This window comes from Hirundo rustica, chromosome 6 (genome assembly GCF_015227805.2).
Source record: "Hirundo rustica isolate bHirRus1 chromosome 6, bHirRus1.pri.v3, whole genome shotgun sequence".
NCBI classification, from domain to species: domain Eukaryota; kingdom Metazoa; phylum Chordata; class Aves; order Passeriformes; family Hirundinidae; genus Hirundo; species Hirundo rustica.
Window position 1 is genome coordinate 21,883,284 of NC_053455.1, and position 17,334 is coordinate 21,900,617.

The 17,334-nt window shown below is 42.6% G+C and overlaps 1 protein-coding gene across 2 annotated transcripts in view; it reads right to left on the reverse strand.

Annotated features, from left to right (window-relative positions):
* NRXN3 (neurexin 3) overlaps window positions 1–15,233 on the reverse strand; it is a 985,585-nt gene extending 970,352 nt beyond the window's left edge. Inside the window, exon 1 of one of the 2 annotated variants that reach the window (XM_040066048.2) lies at window positions 15,083–15,233. The gene's annotated coding sequence lies outside the window, so the exon portion shown is untranslated. Of the gene's footprint in view, window positions 1–15,031 lie in introns of both variants that reach the window. The other variant, XM_058420836.1, reaches the window with a different exon arrangement.
* Window positions 15,234–17,334: the final 2,101 nt, after the last annotated feature.

Sequence of the window (17,334 nt, forward strand, 5' to 3'; positions counted from 1 at the left end):
TTGATGAGTAGCAAAAGAGGAAAAGCTAGAGAGACGTGCAATCAGAAAAGCTGGATTTAACATAAGTGAAAGACAGATTTATCTTAAATAAAATGCTCATCTAATGCATCCACAGGAGCTACTCCTTGAAGAACTTAAGCAGCTCCTCAAGGAAGATTAAATATTATTTCCTTTTTGCCTTTGACCCCTTCAGTGACCCTGAAGTACAGACACCCTTGATTGCTCAAGATCATTGGTAATAGATAGAGACATTTCCTCCTGTATCCACTAGTTAACACTCCAAACAATGTTGGAAACCCAGACAGTTTGGGAGTTTGTATCTGGTATTGTATTCAGACTTTAGAATCAACCAGTAGCAGTCTCATGTCAAACACTTAACCTGTAGCTGGCCAGTTATCCACACAAGACAGAAACCCCTACTGGCCAACAGGAGCAGGTGGAATAAAGACATCAATGCAGAATATCAGCACTGGGGCATGACAAGAGAGACTGCCTTCTCTTTCTATCAAAAAAGCAGACCCCTCAGACTGACTACAGCACCCATCTCATGTCTGAGTTAAATGTAGATCCCCATGCAGAATTTTTTTTATCCCATGAGCTCTTGAAAGGTGTTGGTAAGCATGTTATGGGTAACTACTCAGTTGGGAAGTTCTCAGGATAAGGAACAACTGCTGCACCAGTGCCTTTCTAATAGTTCAGTTATCTCATTTTAAAACCTTATGCACTATTTCAGATAAACATGATAAAAATGGAACAACTGTTATTTTCTCTGCTCACATGCCAAACACAATGCCTTCACACATTGTTCTGTCCATAGGGGGAAGTACTTCACATTCACAATCAGATGCCATTTTTTTTTATTATTATTATTATTTTCTTTTTTTTTTGGCACGAATCTATAATGTGAAGATTTAAGGTGAGATGAGTCACCCCAAAATGTACTCCAATAAAACCATGCCAAGGGGTGGGGGGGTGCAGGTAATTCTCTTCCTGATGCTATAAACCAGTGGGGACTGTGAATTCTGTAGCTTCAACCAGGAGCCAAAAAGACCAAACCATATCTTCTTCTCACTTAGCAAACACTATTTTTGACAAAAGTCTTTTAGCTTTTATTTGGTGATAGGCGTGGCATATCTCCAGGTCAAGCCTAAAGCATTGCTTTTGACCTTTAAAGCACTATGTGCTTCCTTTTCAAAATTAATAGGCATTAGATATCCCTGCTACTTAAGCACTTTCTGAAAATCCTACTAAGTACCTATCTAGGAAAATCCAACCCTCACCACCTTGGGTCTCATCACATCTTTTCTCAAAGGAGCTTAAGCCAGCACTGACTCCCAGGCACACAAGGAGGTCCATAATGAACTAGCAGCCAGGACTCTGCCCAACACTGCTTGCAGGGCTGTGCCCTCCTGCATGTCTCCCCTCCACACCTGGTGAAAGGTTTGCCTCATGCTGTGAGGCTGGCAGCAGGCCTGTGTTGCCCGGTTACAGGTTCTGCACCCATCACTCTGTATTAAGGCATATTCTTACATTTCCTGGGCTCAGTCTAGGCGTTAAGACAGGCAAGTTGAAAAGCTAGACAAATGCATATATTCAAAAAAAGGGACAGCAAAAAAAAATGGAGCGCAGTTCCCCTTCTACAGCCTGGCCCCTGTGTCCCAGAGCAAATACAAACCTTGCTTTAGGGCACTTTATAAATTGGTATTATAAATTCAGATGGTGCACCAGGGAGTGCCTCATTCTGTATGATTGGAGTCATTCTCAGGAGCAGTTCAGGCACTCAGCCTGCCACATGCGACTGCTGCCCCAAGGGCTGCCATTACAGATGCATTATTACAAAGCGCTGCAATAAAGCATGAACTAAAACAACTTCATTGAAATGAAGATTAATACTGAACATGTGTTCACCTCCGTGCACTCAGAAGGAACAGTCCAGCAAACACAAGCACCACGGTGCTGGGGCTGATGGACTAGGGGAGCAATGTGCTGGCCAACCACCGCTATTGCTGAAGGCAAGCAATACATTTCCATGGCATCTTTTAAGTGTCCACGGATGGATTTAATGCAGCAGCTGTGAAGCAGAGAGCGAGGCAAGCAAAATATGTAGAGTGCTGAAACATGCAGAAAAGTGAGCTCTGTTTGAAGCAGAAAACAGAGAGGGATGCTCCAAACCTAGAGAAGAAATACCACTCACTGCAGAATGATCTATGCCTTTAGTTATCACGGGCTTCAGTGGATATTGATGGATATTCTGAGCACTTCAAAGTGTTGTACCCACATGAGACTTAGAGCTGAGAAAGATCAGCTAAGGCGATAGTTCTTCCAACAATCACAACAAGATTATTCCCCACGATCTCTTCGTCGGTGCCATTGTCACCTCACTTAAACTCTCCTATGCCATACAACACTCACTACCTCCCTCTTCTGACGCCCTTTGAGAGCCTCATAAATTTCACCATAAACTGAGGGCCCTTACATCTATATATTTCCTGCTCAAAACAAACTCGTGATCGTCTGTTATGGTTTAATGGCCTAACTTTTATGCTTCCTTTTCCTGATGTAGGTTTTTCACTCTTCCTTTCCTTGAAATCATTGTAAGGCTCCTAGAAAACCAGCTGTGATTTCTGTGTATAGGTCGCAGTGGATTCATTCCTTCATTCTAGCAACCAAATTAGACCTGAACTTGTAGTAGTAAGTATAAAGGGATCTAGAATAGACACACTCCATGACACCCATAAGAAGTGACTTAGTTCTGGAAGTGAGTAATCCTAGATCCTTTTGAAGTCTCTGAGACATGATCCAGATTTGACGGCACTGAAAGGCAGCAAAACATGGTTTTCTTACTAAGGGGGGAAAGACCCACATGGGGAGGGGCAGATGGCATTTCACAAGAGAAAACAAATCATTGGTTGCTATATTACACCTCCAAAGTAACAGATTCATGATTAATCTGCATGATGGTATTTTGCTCTTTAAGGAAAAAGCAACAATCTTCTCCAAGGGCACATCTCTTGGAACAGAGGCTTTGACCCTTGGGAATCAACTTCATGCACAGGCATTTATTTATCATTTAGCAGTGTTTAAGACCTCATAGATGATCTGTCTTTGGCATAACACCCAGATAGGCACATTGTAATGGATGACAGGTAGCTGGGAAAAGGGGAAAAAGAAAAACAAAACAAAACAAAAACACAGAGTCATGCATCTTTGTATATGAGCTGGAAGTGAATGTGGGGGAAAGCACTAATAAGAGAACAGATGCCCTCATGATTCTGGCATCTACATTGCTTTCTATTTCTGAAATCTAAAAAAAATTATCATAAAAATAAATAATTTTTTAATTTAAAAAATTAAAATATTTAAATTTTAGGGGGAAAGAAAAGACTGAAGGGGATATGTAAATACACAGTAAACAAGCAAAAACTCTGTTAACAAGTTTGTCTTTCCTCCCCAAGTTGACAGGCACTGCACCAGTGCAACTGAGAGAATGATATCTGCTGCATTCAAACAATTTCTAACAGAGCTAAAACTCTGCACTGAACAGAACATGAACGAGGAGAGGTTGGGAAGCTGCCCTTAGACAAGGCTGCCATGTCACTGCCCATTCAAAGGGCAGCACTGTAAAGCAACGGGTTTGAATTATATTATTTCACAGCGAGGTGCCATCCATTCATCCTTGCACTGCAATTTTATATCCCAAAAATAGAGTGGCCTTCACAGCCCTCCCACAGTGTACCTCTCACAGCACCACAAATACAGCTCGATAACAGTCTATTGTCATCCATATTCTCCTGACTGAAGATGACTTAATAAAACATTCTTAGAAGCCAGTCAACAAGACTTAGAATTAAAAGACAGTCATTGTTAAGCTCCAGTGGATTACTGTTTTACTCAGTTCTCCACGCTTCTACTAAATCAGACAATGCTAGATCCCAGAATGGACGAATGCTACATATAGCTCTCAATGGAGAACTCTGTAGATCTCTACAGGCACAGGACTTCTTCTGTGGTCTTAAAACACAACTTCAAAAACTTACAAATCTCCTAGATTCGCAGAAGCCAAAAAAGATCCATATGTTGATGTGTCAATGCCTTCATAGACCTGATTCACATCACATGGAAAGATACATTAATCCTTACGCAAGCTTCCTATGAAATGACCATTACATTTCTCTAACAAGCAGATTTCTGCTAGGCAAAATGTTATTTGGATACCTCTACTCAGAGCTGGAGGCACTGAAGCTTTGTACCCATCATCAGGATCAGGATTTTAACTGCAATAAAATAATTGGCGTACCTGGTTGAATGATGAGGCAGTGCCTCCTAGCATTGGCCTTGAGTACACAAAAGACAGACTCCTCCTACAGGAACTAATCCTTTAGCTGAAGGAAGAAGTAGTCAGAAGACCCACTGAGTCCACAGTTGCTACATTTCATATTACCATCCTAATAAACAAGAAGGTTTCCAACAGGCTCTAATTAGCAAAGTTTTGCTTAGCCCAATGCTGTCTCAGCAAGAGGCTCCAGGGGTTAAATCAATGGGACTGTCATAACCCAGACACAGGCAAGCGTCAGGCAAAGATGAACTGCAGTGCCTGGAAAATGGTGCGCTCCACTAGATGCAAGGAGTCCCAGTGCTCATATGCAGCATACTTATGATCACCCCATGGACAGGCAAATTCATAACAGATTACTCCATCCTACCCCATCCAGCTACAAGCCACAGCTGACTGTTCAGATACTAGCCTGCAGACAGAAGACATTGATTAACTTGTCCCTTTTTAGCCAGGCACAATTGGAGAACTATAGTTCAGCCTGCTTGTGGTATTAGTGACCATCACTGCAGAAAGGGTCATGTAATCTCTGAGTTCATCACAGTACCTGCAAGAATCATGCAAAAAGTGCTGCTGCATCAGAAGTCAATTATTCTATGTTTTGTGCAAGATAGAGTTTTAGCATCTAAGTGTAACTTCAGGAATCTTGTTAAACAAGGAAGTGTTATGATCCCCTGTGTAAATACTTGCTGCAGAATAGGAGGTGCCTTTTCTTGTTTTCCTTGGTTTAAGCTCCCTCCAAAGTGATGCAAGCTGGCTTGTGAAAAGTTATAAAGAAACTATTAATTTATACCAGCATATCAATTTAAGTTCACACTTACACATACCAGTATCACTTCTCCAGGCAGAAAACATATTAGATAAGGGACTTTCATAGCATTATCAACAGCAAAAAGGAAAGAAGCTACATCAGATACCAGCACTGGCAGAGAATTGGGGTCATCTCCCAGGTCTTGTCTCCTACCTCTGGAAGAAACCATGGTTTGGTGTCAAGCTGAAATGACAGAGATGGAACTTGACAGTCCAGACACCTGCAGCCATGTCTATAAGTCAGTCTGCTACTCCATACTTCATCTTGTCCAATTTTAAAATGAAAAGCCCCTCTCCAACCACCTCCCATCTTTTACAAATGTTAACTATTTAACACTAAAGATGCCTACTATAAACAAAAATAATGGAAGGCTGTACATTAATTATCTTGAAAAGACAGATGAGTTACTGCCCTGACAGCAATCTTTTTTTTAGGTTTGGGGTTTTTTTGTTTGTTTGTTTTTCAAATTTTTGAAGGCAGAAATCAGGCTAAATCCCATTTTTAAAGACCCTCCATATTAACAAAAGTTTCCATACTGTAAAATATTCAGAATTACTCTTTCCTTCTCCATCTGTATCAGGAAAAAAAAAAAAAAAAAAAAGCTCTTCGAAGGGGTTATGATGCATCTTTAATGACAGAGCTGAGAGAAGTGCCTGCCATACAAAGAAGCTAATCAGTCAATCAAGAGCCAGCTCACCAGACAGAAGCCGTCAGTGCCTAACTGCTCTGTCTCCACCTGTCCAGGGAAACAACAAAACACCATGGTACATGCCTGACAATTGAGTGCAAAATAGCACACATATTTATCTATTTCTGAGCATCAAAGGGGCAAGTTTTTGCTTCAAAATAAGATTTTCAGGAATATCAAACCCAGCTCACACATGTACCGGTGTGCATTTGAAACGAGGCTAGTGACTTTCTTTCTCTTTGAAAACAGTAGCAATCCTTAAGAAACAGAAGGGCATTAGGTGAAAATTGCTATAATTAGGCTAGCTGGAAAATCATTTGCCATGAGCTTGGCAATCTAGATCAGTTAATTGAAGAACTGTAGTTTGAAGAAGGAAGTACATATCCTAAAACCAAAACAGGAAGGTCTGTAGAAGCTGCTTGTTTTTGTATTAGTGGGAGCATAAAGGTCATAATTTTTATCTCCCAAGTTCAATATTGGCTGAGACAAACCACATTATCCTTCCCTGACTCAGTTTCCCCAGCTAGACAAGGATAATGAAGCCTACCTACGTTATAAAGGGATGATTGATTTTGCAGCTGACTTCATTAATATTCACAAAGTGCGTGGAAACCCTTGCATGAAAAGTGCTGCCCAAGTCCTGGCTGTTAAACCTGCCATTTTGTTGAGTACTCTTGTGAAAAAACTCCGAGTTTTTCTGGGGGTTTTTTTACACTATTCTTTTCGGACAAGTGAGTGTTTGGGAAGTGCTTGGCATACAAAGACCTTATAGAAGCAGCAAGTGGCTTGAAATAACCCGCTCGTTATCCCTCGGCGGCGGGAGGGCGATGGCGCCGCGCTGCCCTCGGCCGCTCTCCACGGTGCTGAAACCCGCGGCTGCTCCCCCGCCGCAGCCCCTGCGGCCGCACCTGCCCGTGTGGGTTCTCACCTGCGCCCTGCCCTTGGCCGCACCTGCCCGTGTGGGTTCTCACCTGCGCCCTGCCCTTGGCCGCACCTGCCCGGGCGGGCTCTCACCTGCGCTCACCCCACGAACAGAACTTGCTCGATGTGAGAGGTGGGCTGGGCTGCCAATCATTGCAGAATGTCGGGACTATTTCGACACACAAACCTGAGTTTCGAGTCTAGATGCTGTTGTCCCTGCTTACTGGCCTAGTGGCTTCCTGATGAGAGGCAGCTCAGATCCCAGCTGCTCTGTGATCTCACCAGACTTCGCAGTATGAGCATCTTTCCTTATGTTTAAGTCACAGAGAGGTCTGTGCATGCAACGGGTCTAAACATTTCTGTGTACAGAAGTCTTGTGGAGCACTCTAAACTCAGATTTCTGCGTCCTGAACCATGACCTGACTTAAAGCCATCCATAACTTGTCTATTCCTATGACAGGGAAAGGCAAAAGGAATAGCTACAGACTATGGATTACAAAATAAATAAATTATTATTACTTGGATGGTAAACTCTCTGCATCTTATCTACCTTCATCTTTTTTTATTCTGGGTCACTACCTATCAAGTTATTTCTATGATGACAGAGGCCTTGGCCAGCAGCAAACCTCAGAGCACTGTGCAGCTGTTCTGCAGGGAGTAGTCAAAAAAACTGGGGGAAAACACATCTGTCATGGTTTAACCCCAACCAGGCACCACACAGCCATTACTCACTCCCCCACCAGCAGGACTGGGCAGAGCATCAGAATGGTAAAAGCTGGAAAACTCATGTGTTGAGATAAAGACAGTTTAAGTAGGTAAAACAAAAGCCACACCCACATGCAAAGCAAAACAAGGAATAGATTCCCTGCTTCCCATGGCAGGCAGGAGTTCAGCCATCTCCAGCAGTGCAGGGCCCCACCACGTGTAACAGTGACTTGGAAAGACAAACACCATCACTCCAAACATCCCTCCCCTCCTCCTGCTTCCCCCCACTTTCTGTACTGAGCATGATGTCATGGTCTGGAGCATCCCTTTGGGCACTTGGGGTCACCTGTCCTGGCTGTGCCTCCTCCCAACGCCCCCTGCACCCCCAGCTTCCTCAGCAGCTTAGCAGTACGGAAAGCAGGAAAGGCCTTGGCTCTGTGAGCCCTGCCCAGCAACAACAACACCATCTCTCTGTTATCCAAAACATCTCTCTATTATCAACCCTGTGCTCAGCACAAATCCAAAACAGCCCCATACCACTGTGACAAAAATTTACTGCAGCCCAAACCAGCACAACATCTCACCTCTTTCATCAAAAGCAGCACTTTAATGAGATGAAGCACACGCTTTCCATGTGCCCTTCACTGGTAGGGCTCACATAACAGGAAACCTTACCTGATCAGAGAATCCTACTGTCAGCCAGAAGGAAGAGGGGACAGGCCAGATGCCTAACATGCAATACACTACACAGAAACAAACTTGATATTTTGTTCATGAAATATACAGTGATTAGCCCCTCCTTCTGCACTCACCATGAGTAAGGGCAGCAGTGAGGGGAAATGCCCTGTTTTCAACTAGGTCTTTTGAGGCTCATTAAATTATCCATTGTTTTCTAACCTGGATATTTATGCCCTTCCCTTGTGAAAAAGGACAGCAAGTAAAACTGTAATCCCCAATGCAAGGAAAAAAACCAAACTGCCCCAATCTCATACTTCTCTCAGGGACCATTTCTAGGTGTGAAAAGGCAGCTGGGAAAATACTTCTCAGAGTCACAGATATATATTAGACTAACTTAATTCATGTTTTTAAGGCCCAGATATTATAAGAATACAAGTCATAGAAAAAGCTTATCAAAAAAATTAGATAAAGGCTCCTAAGTGCCTACCTCTAATCTTCAGAACTCTCAGGACGAGGAAGAGATAAATAAAACCATACTTGCTCCGAGGGTTAACTCACTGTCATGGCTAAAATCCAAATTGAGTAATTACATTCTGTCTCCTGAGCATGCCCTTGAAGTTTCTGCTAAGCATGTGACTTCCCTTCACTTCCTGTTGCCAAGTTTTGTTACGTGTGCCTAAATATCAGCTGTACCCACCCGTATGACCTGACACACTGCAGGAAGAGGAAGGTTTTGTTCAGTCCCCACTCTGCAATTTTTTGATGAAAGGTCTTGTTGCATTATCATACCTCATGTGAGTTCCAAAGGCATTTTGCTGGGGCAGCTTCACTATTAGCAGCAATACCATATTTGCTCCATAGCACATTTTAAAAATACCTTTTCCCAGTGACAGCTATACTAGGAGTGTGCCAAGCCTCTAATATCCACAGCACAGCTCCTTATACTGCCTTATTTAACAGATGCTGAAAAGGCTGAGAACATGCTGGCTGTTTGTTTTCAGCATGGGGTTTAAAGTCTGGCATTAGAGTCATTCCCTGTACTACAGCAAGGGCCTTTAAAACCCCCCACAAAAGTCTCGTTGTGATACTAACAGAGCCATGAATTGTCTCTTGAAGACACTTTTATACATCTCTTTATTGTATATTTACTTAGGCTTCCTTCTTTACAGCACATTTTTTCCTAACAGAAAACACATTTTATACTCCTACAACATTACACCAGAGAAGTCAGGATGAAGATGCAGCAAAGGTAGCATCTATTTCTCACGGGTTGCTTGATTTTCCTAGAATTCTTCCTAACATTAGAAATGCTGGGAAGGAGATTTTTTAAATGCCATTGGGACAGAAAGTAAACTAATCCCCCACAAACACACACACAAAAAAACCCCAAACAAACAAAAAACACACCCACACCAACTTGCTTCCCCAACTAGATCTTTTATCCTAAAGATACACAAGATTACCATTAGCCACTTGAATATTTAAAAATATGGTCCCCCAAGTCTCTATTTTCTTTTTACTTGGCATCTTGGACCCTGCTAGCCAAGAAGCAGTAGCATATTATAAAACCAAGAGATTCACAGGCAGAAGACTTCCAAAAGATCCAAAAACGCACACATCCAAACAGACCATCTGTATTTCCTGGAAGCCACAAAACAAGAGAACTTCATTCTGAAGTTAATTACCAAGGCTGCCTTTTTTTTTTTTTTTTTTAAATCTAATATCAAGCAGCAAGTGGGAAAGGTAGATTTTCAGTACCTGAAACATATAATAAAAATAATGAAGTCTAGTTCTTATGTTTTCCATCTACGCAGTCAGTAACCTCCATTAACAGAGAAGAGGTCTGTCTTGTAACATGACTTTCCAAAGTGCTAAAAATCTGAAGCTCCATTTAGCTTTAATAAAAGCTGTGGAGAATAAAAAAAAAAAATTAGACCATAGTTGTCTGATAATGTTTTGCTATACTGGGGGCAAGCAATTTTCTTCATCCGCACCTGAAAAGAGGCACTGGCATCCCAAACTACTTCAAGTTAGAGTTCATGCTCTGACTACACAGAGGGATGCTCAATGCTCACCTGCTCTTGAAGGAGCAGGATGAGAAAGGCACTTGAAATTTACCCTTCTGAACATCGGCAGAGCAACAGCTGCAGAATACCAGTCAACAAGTTTGCATTACTTGCAGAAACAGCGACAAAGGAAGGGGCAGCTAGTGCTCTGCTTGGAAGTCTTGAAGTTTCCATCTGAATCCAGACAAGGGAGGCACTGTCTGGACTGTTAAGTGTCTATGCACATAGTGAGTAACCAAGTCAAGAGATATGTAGGCAGCTGACTCCAACACCTCAGCAGCAATTCTACTCCTCTGAATTGCACCTACTTTTTTAATAAGTTCACTCCAAGGTCAAGATATATATTCATGTGATTAAGACCCACAGCTGTCACCTGTGAAAATGAAAGCCATCTCCTTAGGGAACTGGAAATGTCCCATACAGTTGAAGTCCTTTAGCAGTGAGAATAGAAATGTTCAACTGTTCTAGAACAATAAATCACAATGACAACACAGACTCATGTGGAACACTTTCTCTCCAAGAGAGCATTTTTATGCTTTGCACCTTTTCCTCCTATTTACAATACAACCCACATTCTGTAATCTCAGTAAATGACCATTTCCTATGCTTGACTCAGACTAGCTACAGAAATGAAAAGGCAGGAGCACCACAAAAAAGTGACATAAGCGAATGAGCCATCTGATGACTACTTACTGAAAGAGACCTAGGAAGCTCGTGTTCCCCCCATCCTCCAGTTTGTCACTATAATGAAGGCTAGGATACTGAGGTCATAGCACTGCACACTCCGAGGACTGATGTAAATCCCTGCAAGACATCATACGCTCTCTTCATACAGGACATCTCTCTAGCTAGTTAAAATGGGCTTCATCCTTGCTTTGGTTCCCTGTGCTGTCTCATCTCCTCATTGGACTTTGCTTTGCCTCAGTGAACTCCCATTGTTCACAGCAGAACATGAAGGTTGATGAATTTATCCTCACATTACTCTCTGGAAGGCAGAGAAGTGTCAACTTCTCATCTGCAAAAGGGTGATAATTAAATGCTGAGAGAATAAATGACTCGCACAAGGTCACTTGGGAAGTAAATGGCAGAACTGAAAATTAAATGCAGATCTCCAGAGCTGCAGGTCAAGACCCAGAACACAAAATCTTTCTGCCCTAGTGGCACAGTGAAGATCAGGTTCCCAGCATACCATAAGACACTCTGTAGGAATGTGTGTGTCAGTGCTACTGACATATCTTGCATGTAGTTCATCTGTAGGAAAAACTGGATACATTTCAAAGAAACAGGTAAGTATCAAAGATTAAGCAAAGAGGAAAGCAACACAGAATCTACCTGAAAAGTTATGAAAGGTCTTTTCAACATCTTGTATAAGGCAAATATGCTCCTATAGCCTTCTCTTGGGTATCCTACTAGTCCAGGGCAAAAGCTGAGATCAACACCATATTTAGTGTGTAGAAATCATATCATGCACCCATGGAGTTATCTTTGTAGCTTAACATAAGGCTGGTTAACAGATTAAAGGTTTTGGTAGTGCTACACATAGTGTCAATAGTTTAATAACTATTTATCTGCATCTTCACATCTTACTTGCCATGCAAACTTCTGCTAAGCACACTCTTAGCCTTCCTTCTCTTCTTTCATTTGCAGATGCTACCAGCAGATATATGTGATTAGATTTCTCCCCGTATGTGTAACAGGTTTCCTTCGTATCTCTCCCTAAAAAGCTTTTAACTCTCAGGCTTTCAAAAGGAAATGAGGCACTGGAACAAGTCGCCCAGAGAAGTTGTGGATGCCCCAGGCAAGGCATAACAGTATTCTGTAATTCTACAACTCTTCCTGCTCCTTTTTAAGAGGTATCAGTACCACAACACATTCTAGTGACTCTGCTCATCACTAATCCCAGGTGTTTGCCTCATCTCTGTGGTGATTCCTCCTGATGTCTAATGCAAGTTGCAATGCTGCCTTGGGGCTGTCTGAACTCTCTGAAGTCCCAGAGTGTCCTTTGTTCTTAATGTTCACAGAAGAAAGCAGAGGGGTAAAGCTTAACTCTAATAATAATAATAATAGTTGAGGTAATAATAACAAATCGGATGCTGTCATCACAGTTCTGAAAAGTTGCTATTGATTTGCCAAATTTTGTGTTTGTATTCAAAAAACTCAATTACAATGTTGTGACATTAATTCCCTGCTTCACTTGCACAGCTCAGCTTCTCATATTGCAGTCTAGTTTCCCCAGAATTCCATGATGTTTCATCAAATGAAATATTTGGAAATATTCTAACCATAATATTTTATTTTAAGGCACATTTCACCGTCAAAATAAGTTTGTATTTGTTTTGCATTTTTTTAAAGTAATATAAGTATTCATGGTCAGAAGTAGTATGTGGAATAAAGAAAAAGATCAAATGGCTATAAATTATAGCCCAAAGGGCTATATTTTTTCTAGTAAATTAAAGTACTGAGGAAAAATTTCACTGTCAAAAAAAAAAAAAAAAAAAAACCAAAAAAAAACCTCTGAAATAACTGTGGGGAAAAAAAAAAAAAAAAAAAAAATCAACCAAGCATATTTTTATGTTTCTCAAGTTTTTTTAAAAAGTTTTTGCTTAATACTCTTGAGCTGGTCTCTACAGGGTGTCATCAAATTATACCTTTAGAATTACAAGAAGTTAGGATTATCCAAAGGCTTAATTCCTCCTAAAGAACATCCCCAGATGAGACATACAACTGTTCTGTACAAGAACCCAACTTTACCCTCTACTCCAATGGGACTATTGCAGAGTGTCCACAGACAGCTCTGCTCTACTGCCATTGAAAAGTAAATGCTGCTGCCCTGTCTTGCTCTTGCATTCACATAGGGATTTTGGTTTTAAAAAAGCCCAAACAATCAACAAAAAAAACCTTAAAGTCATTACCCTAAAGCCTTTCTTGCCCTGCTCTTGGAGGATGTATATGCTGGTACATAAGAATAATCTCAGATATTTTTTATTAATATCTCAGCAATACAACACTATATCCCTATCAGGTCTATCTAACCACTGCCCACTGATTCCATCTGTTTACAGTGCCTATACAGAGATAACTTTATAAATCTAATACTCCAGAACTGCCAATGGCCCAAAGCTGGTCAGTGGATTTGGCTGCTGGAACCAAAGCTGCACACACCCTTCACAGACAACATCTCTGCTAGTGAAAAAAGGAAGGCTCACCAGGCTGGTGTCATTAGGAGACTCACCTCCTCCTTAACAAATATTTCTTTTTTGTCCTCCTTTCTTTTCCAAATCCGCTGGTCCTAGTTCTAAAAGGCAAATTTCAGTAGAGCGACACGTAATAGCTATCCAAAACAAATAGATAAATCTAAACCCTGTAAAGCTTGAGCAGCAGCTAGGTCAGGACCAAATAACTTCCATGGAAAAAGAAAATTAAGATTACTTTCAGTATTAATAGGGCAACTATGGGAGTAAGGACCATTGACAAAGGCTCAGGTTCAGCAGATCTCTGTACACAAGCCTCAGATGACAGCTCTGGCTGTCCTACTGCCAGCACTGTCCCAGGGGAGCTTACAGCCAGTAATGATAAAACAGGACAACTCTCCCTGCAGGCTGCCACTCTGTCCTCTGAGCTGCACCACACTCTCTAATGGGGCAGCATAACCATTATCAGGAGAGGAGCTCTGGGAGCTGGGCTGAATGCAGACATAAGCTGCCCAAGAGACCACAAGGTCCTGTGCAATGCAGTGTCCTACCCAGTTCAGAAAGAAGTGTTCCTAAGTGTGTGAAGCAGACCCAAAATTCTCTCCCACAGCAGACACAGACAGCATAGAAGCATGGATTTTGCTTTTGAGGGAAGCAAATTTTGATGACTCCAGCAGAAGTACACCAAACTTTGGATGGGAGTCAGAGCTTTGACATCAAAGTCAGCAATGCCCCTGCAAAATGAGGCACAACTGAGAAACACAGACACAGTCACAGGCCCCTTCTCTTCTGGAATTTTGCCTTCAGCATGCTCACCCTTCCCAGAGAGGAGGGAAAGAACACGATGATGGCTTCACCACACCTTTGCTGGGATTGGCAGCTTCCCACTACATGAATACCACATTCTTCCCTCCCTGATCTCTCATTTTCTGCTCTCTAGTTAAAAACATCATCCCTGTTGTGCCCTTCATACTCTTTCTCTTGCAGATACACTTCACTGTCTAAGCCTTTTCCCCATGTTTTGCTACCTTCTGTCCTCCATGCAACCCCATTCCCACTCTTTCTAAGCTGCTCTCACCTACACGTCTCTTACTCTTCCCCTCATCAGCCTTAGCCCCTCTACAACCCTTCTCTGCTCTCCTCACATCTACAGTTGTAATCCCATTCTCTTCCCTACTCCTCCCCTCAGCTCATACTCCATTCCCAAACCTTCTTGCTCCCTGCCCCACACCTCACTTTCCTTTCTCAGTTCCCACACAGATATTTCTCAGCTCTCACCACTTTCCTGAGGGATCACCCCGCCCACTAGTCACAGGTTGCCACCTTTTGTTTATAGACACAGTTAGGTCTTCCCTCTCCAGCTCTGCTTCTAGATCTGCCACATTTAGAGAGTCACCCTGACCTACTTAGGCTCCCTGACCTAGTTATAGCAGAAATACCAGTTCTAAACACTTGAGAAAAAAAGGGCAGTAGGAGGAGAGAAATAATATCATTATGTTTTGAAATAAAAACAAATCCACCAGCCCAGGGCTGCCAAGTTATTTCACCTCTGACCATTCCCCCAGGGAAGCAAGAGCAACAGTTCACTTGATATTTCAATGCCAGTGTGACCAGAGACAATTCAAACCAAGCCATCACCTGGAAAGATGGTCTTTAGTCTCTTGCCTCATTCTGTTCGGCCTTACTCACCCAGAGTTTGTCTTGACCTCCATGCAGGTATTTCACAGAAAATCTGGCTTTGCCCACTGCTCTCACCAGCCCTCCTTGACTGTGGATCCAGGCTACAGCAGCAACCTGTTGGTTCAAGAACAGCATTTCTACAGCTGAGATTCATTTAGAAATCAAGCAACACTCTGCACCTGTTTGTATGACCTCCTCAGCCCTTTTATTCTACTTCAACGATTGTCACAGCTGTCTTCTCCCTTCTCCTCCAAAGTGTGCTATTCACTCACTTTGCTTTCTCCACCTGGCTTGGTGTTGCAGTGCTGTCACACCTTTTCTTTACCAGCTCTGAAATGGTGTCAGCAGTGCCAGCACTGACACATAAACCTGACTAGAAATGGCAGATATTCTTCAGAACTGGTCAGGAGTCTCGGGGTTAGCAATGCCCATTCACTTGTGTTCTGTGTACTGTGCTCATGCCTTAGCAGCCAGGAACCACTGCTCTGTGACAGCTGGGTCTGTGATTCACTTCCAGCTAAGCTTTTATTTTAGTCACAGTTAATAGATTTCCCTGTAGTGTTTGTATTTTAGGAATCATATTAGCCCTTTAGTTGCCTGGATGAGTTCATTAAATCAAATCATGTCTCTTTACAGCTGACACTTGTGGTGCTGACCCACCCTGTATAGGGCCAGTGCCCTGATTGACACTAAAAGCAGCCTGCTCTGCACCCTGAGCTCACAAGGTGCTTCCACCACCACTGCTTCAAATCCTGCCAAATATTCCAGCAGAGGCTCTCCCTCCATTGCCAAAGTCCCACCAAAAAAATGTATCTCAGTGCCCTGCAGCCCTCCCACAATTCCACCAGATGTGTTTATTCAGACATGAGAGCGTAGACATTCTGGCATTTTTTTACTGTGATTTTATACCTCTTTGCCAGCTTCAACATAAACCACATGTTTTTGTTACTGATTTCCTGGGTTACATGCTAATCTGCTGAGCAAATGGCTTTGGAAATTTACTGTGGAGCCCCCAAATCCCTATGTTGTCATCAGCCACTGACTGCTAAATGTGCACTTGTAGATACAGTAAAGTGCAGTTTCAGCTCCTGCACTTCCTTTACACCCAATTTCTCCAATCTATCCCTCTACCTCTTGGTTTTGCACTGCTCATTGTACTGTAACTACATTTGGGTCTGGTCCTACAAAGGCAGTGCCCATCCACAGTCAATTCAACCACCCTTGGTTTTGACTAAAGGCATCACTTGCTGTTGAGATCCAATTTTTGAAATTATTACACAGATGCCTCTGCCCAAATTAAAGAGCAAACAAGACCACATGTCTAAGTCAATAGTATGGATTTTATTTAACAGTAAATGTGAGGAGAAAGACAGATAGAAACAGAATAGAAAGAAAAGGGGAGGGGAAGGGGAGAAAGAGAGTGAGAGAGAGAGAGATTAAGTAAAAAGATATCATGACTCTATGGGGCAGTGGCATCCCACTGGTCCTCTTGTTCAGTCTTTTCAGTGGTGGGGGTCCCACAAAACACAGAGTTCTATGGATTAATATAGTTCAGATATATGTGGGAATGCCCCAGGACTTACCCTGCAGGGGATAATTTTACACTGTCTCTTGCAACCAACTCTGGATCTGTTGCAACACTTTGGATCACGTGCAGCCCTCTGGTGGAATGCCTCAGAAATGAGTCTGGGGGCACTTTAGGGGTCTTTGACAGTTTATGAGACACTTTTTAAATCATGACAGCTGTCTCTCAGGTGAATGTCCCGTGTGAATGTGACCTTTCCAGGCGTAGGGCAGGGAGCTTTACAACTGAGCCCATTTGTGCAAGGGAGGAGTCCCCACACATCCTCCTTCTCATCTGGCTTGTAGCCTCTAGTGGTGGCTCTTGAGCCCCTCTGTCTTATCCTGACCAGAGGTTACACCATCATCACCCAAAAACTCTCCTCACTCAGCTGAGGGAAGAAGACTATACAAACCCAGCTTCACCAAATACATTGGTGGGCTATGGCCTCCCCCTGACAAATCGAGACAGAGCTGATTTTCAGCACAGCTGCTGAGTTTGGCTTTCCTTGTGGATACATTCTCCTCCCCCAGCCTTGTTTACTTGTCCCATCAGGTAGGTGGCTTAACTCATGGTCCAAATTCCCATCAGGAGGCATACTGGGGGGGGGTGGGCTTCAGTGGTCACAGATCAGAAGTTGCTTCTTTGCACAGTTTGGTACAATGGGCAAAGTTCCTCAGTGATTTTAAAAATGTTTGAG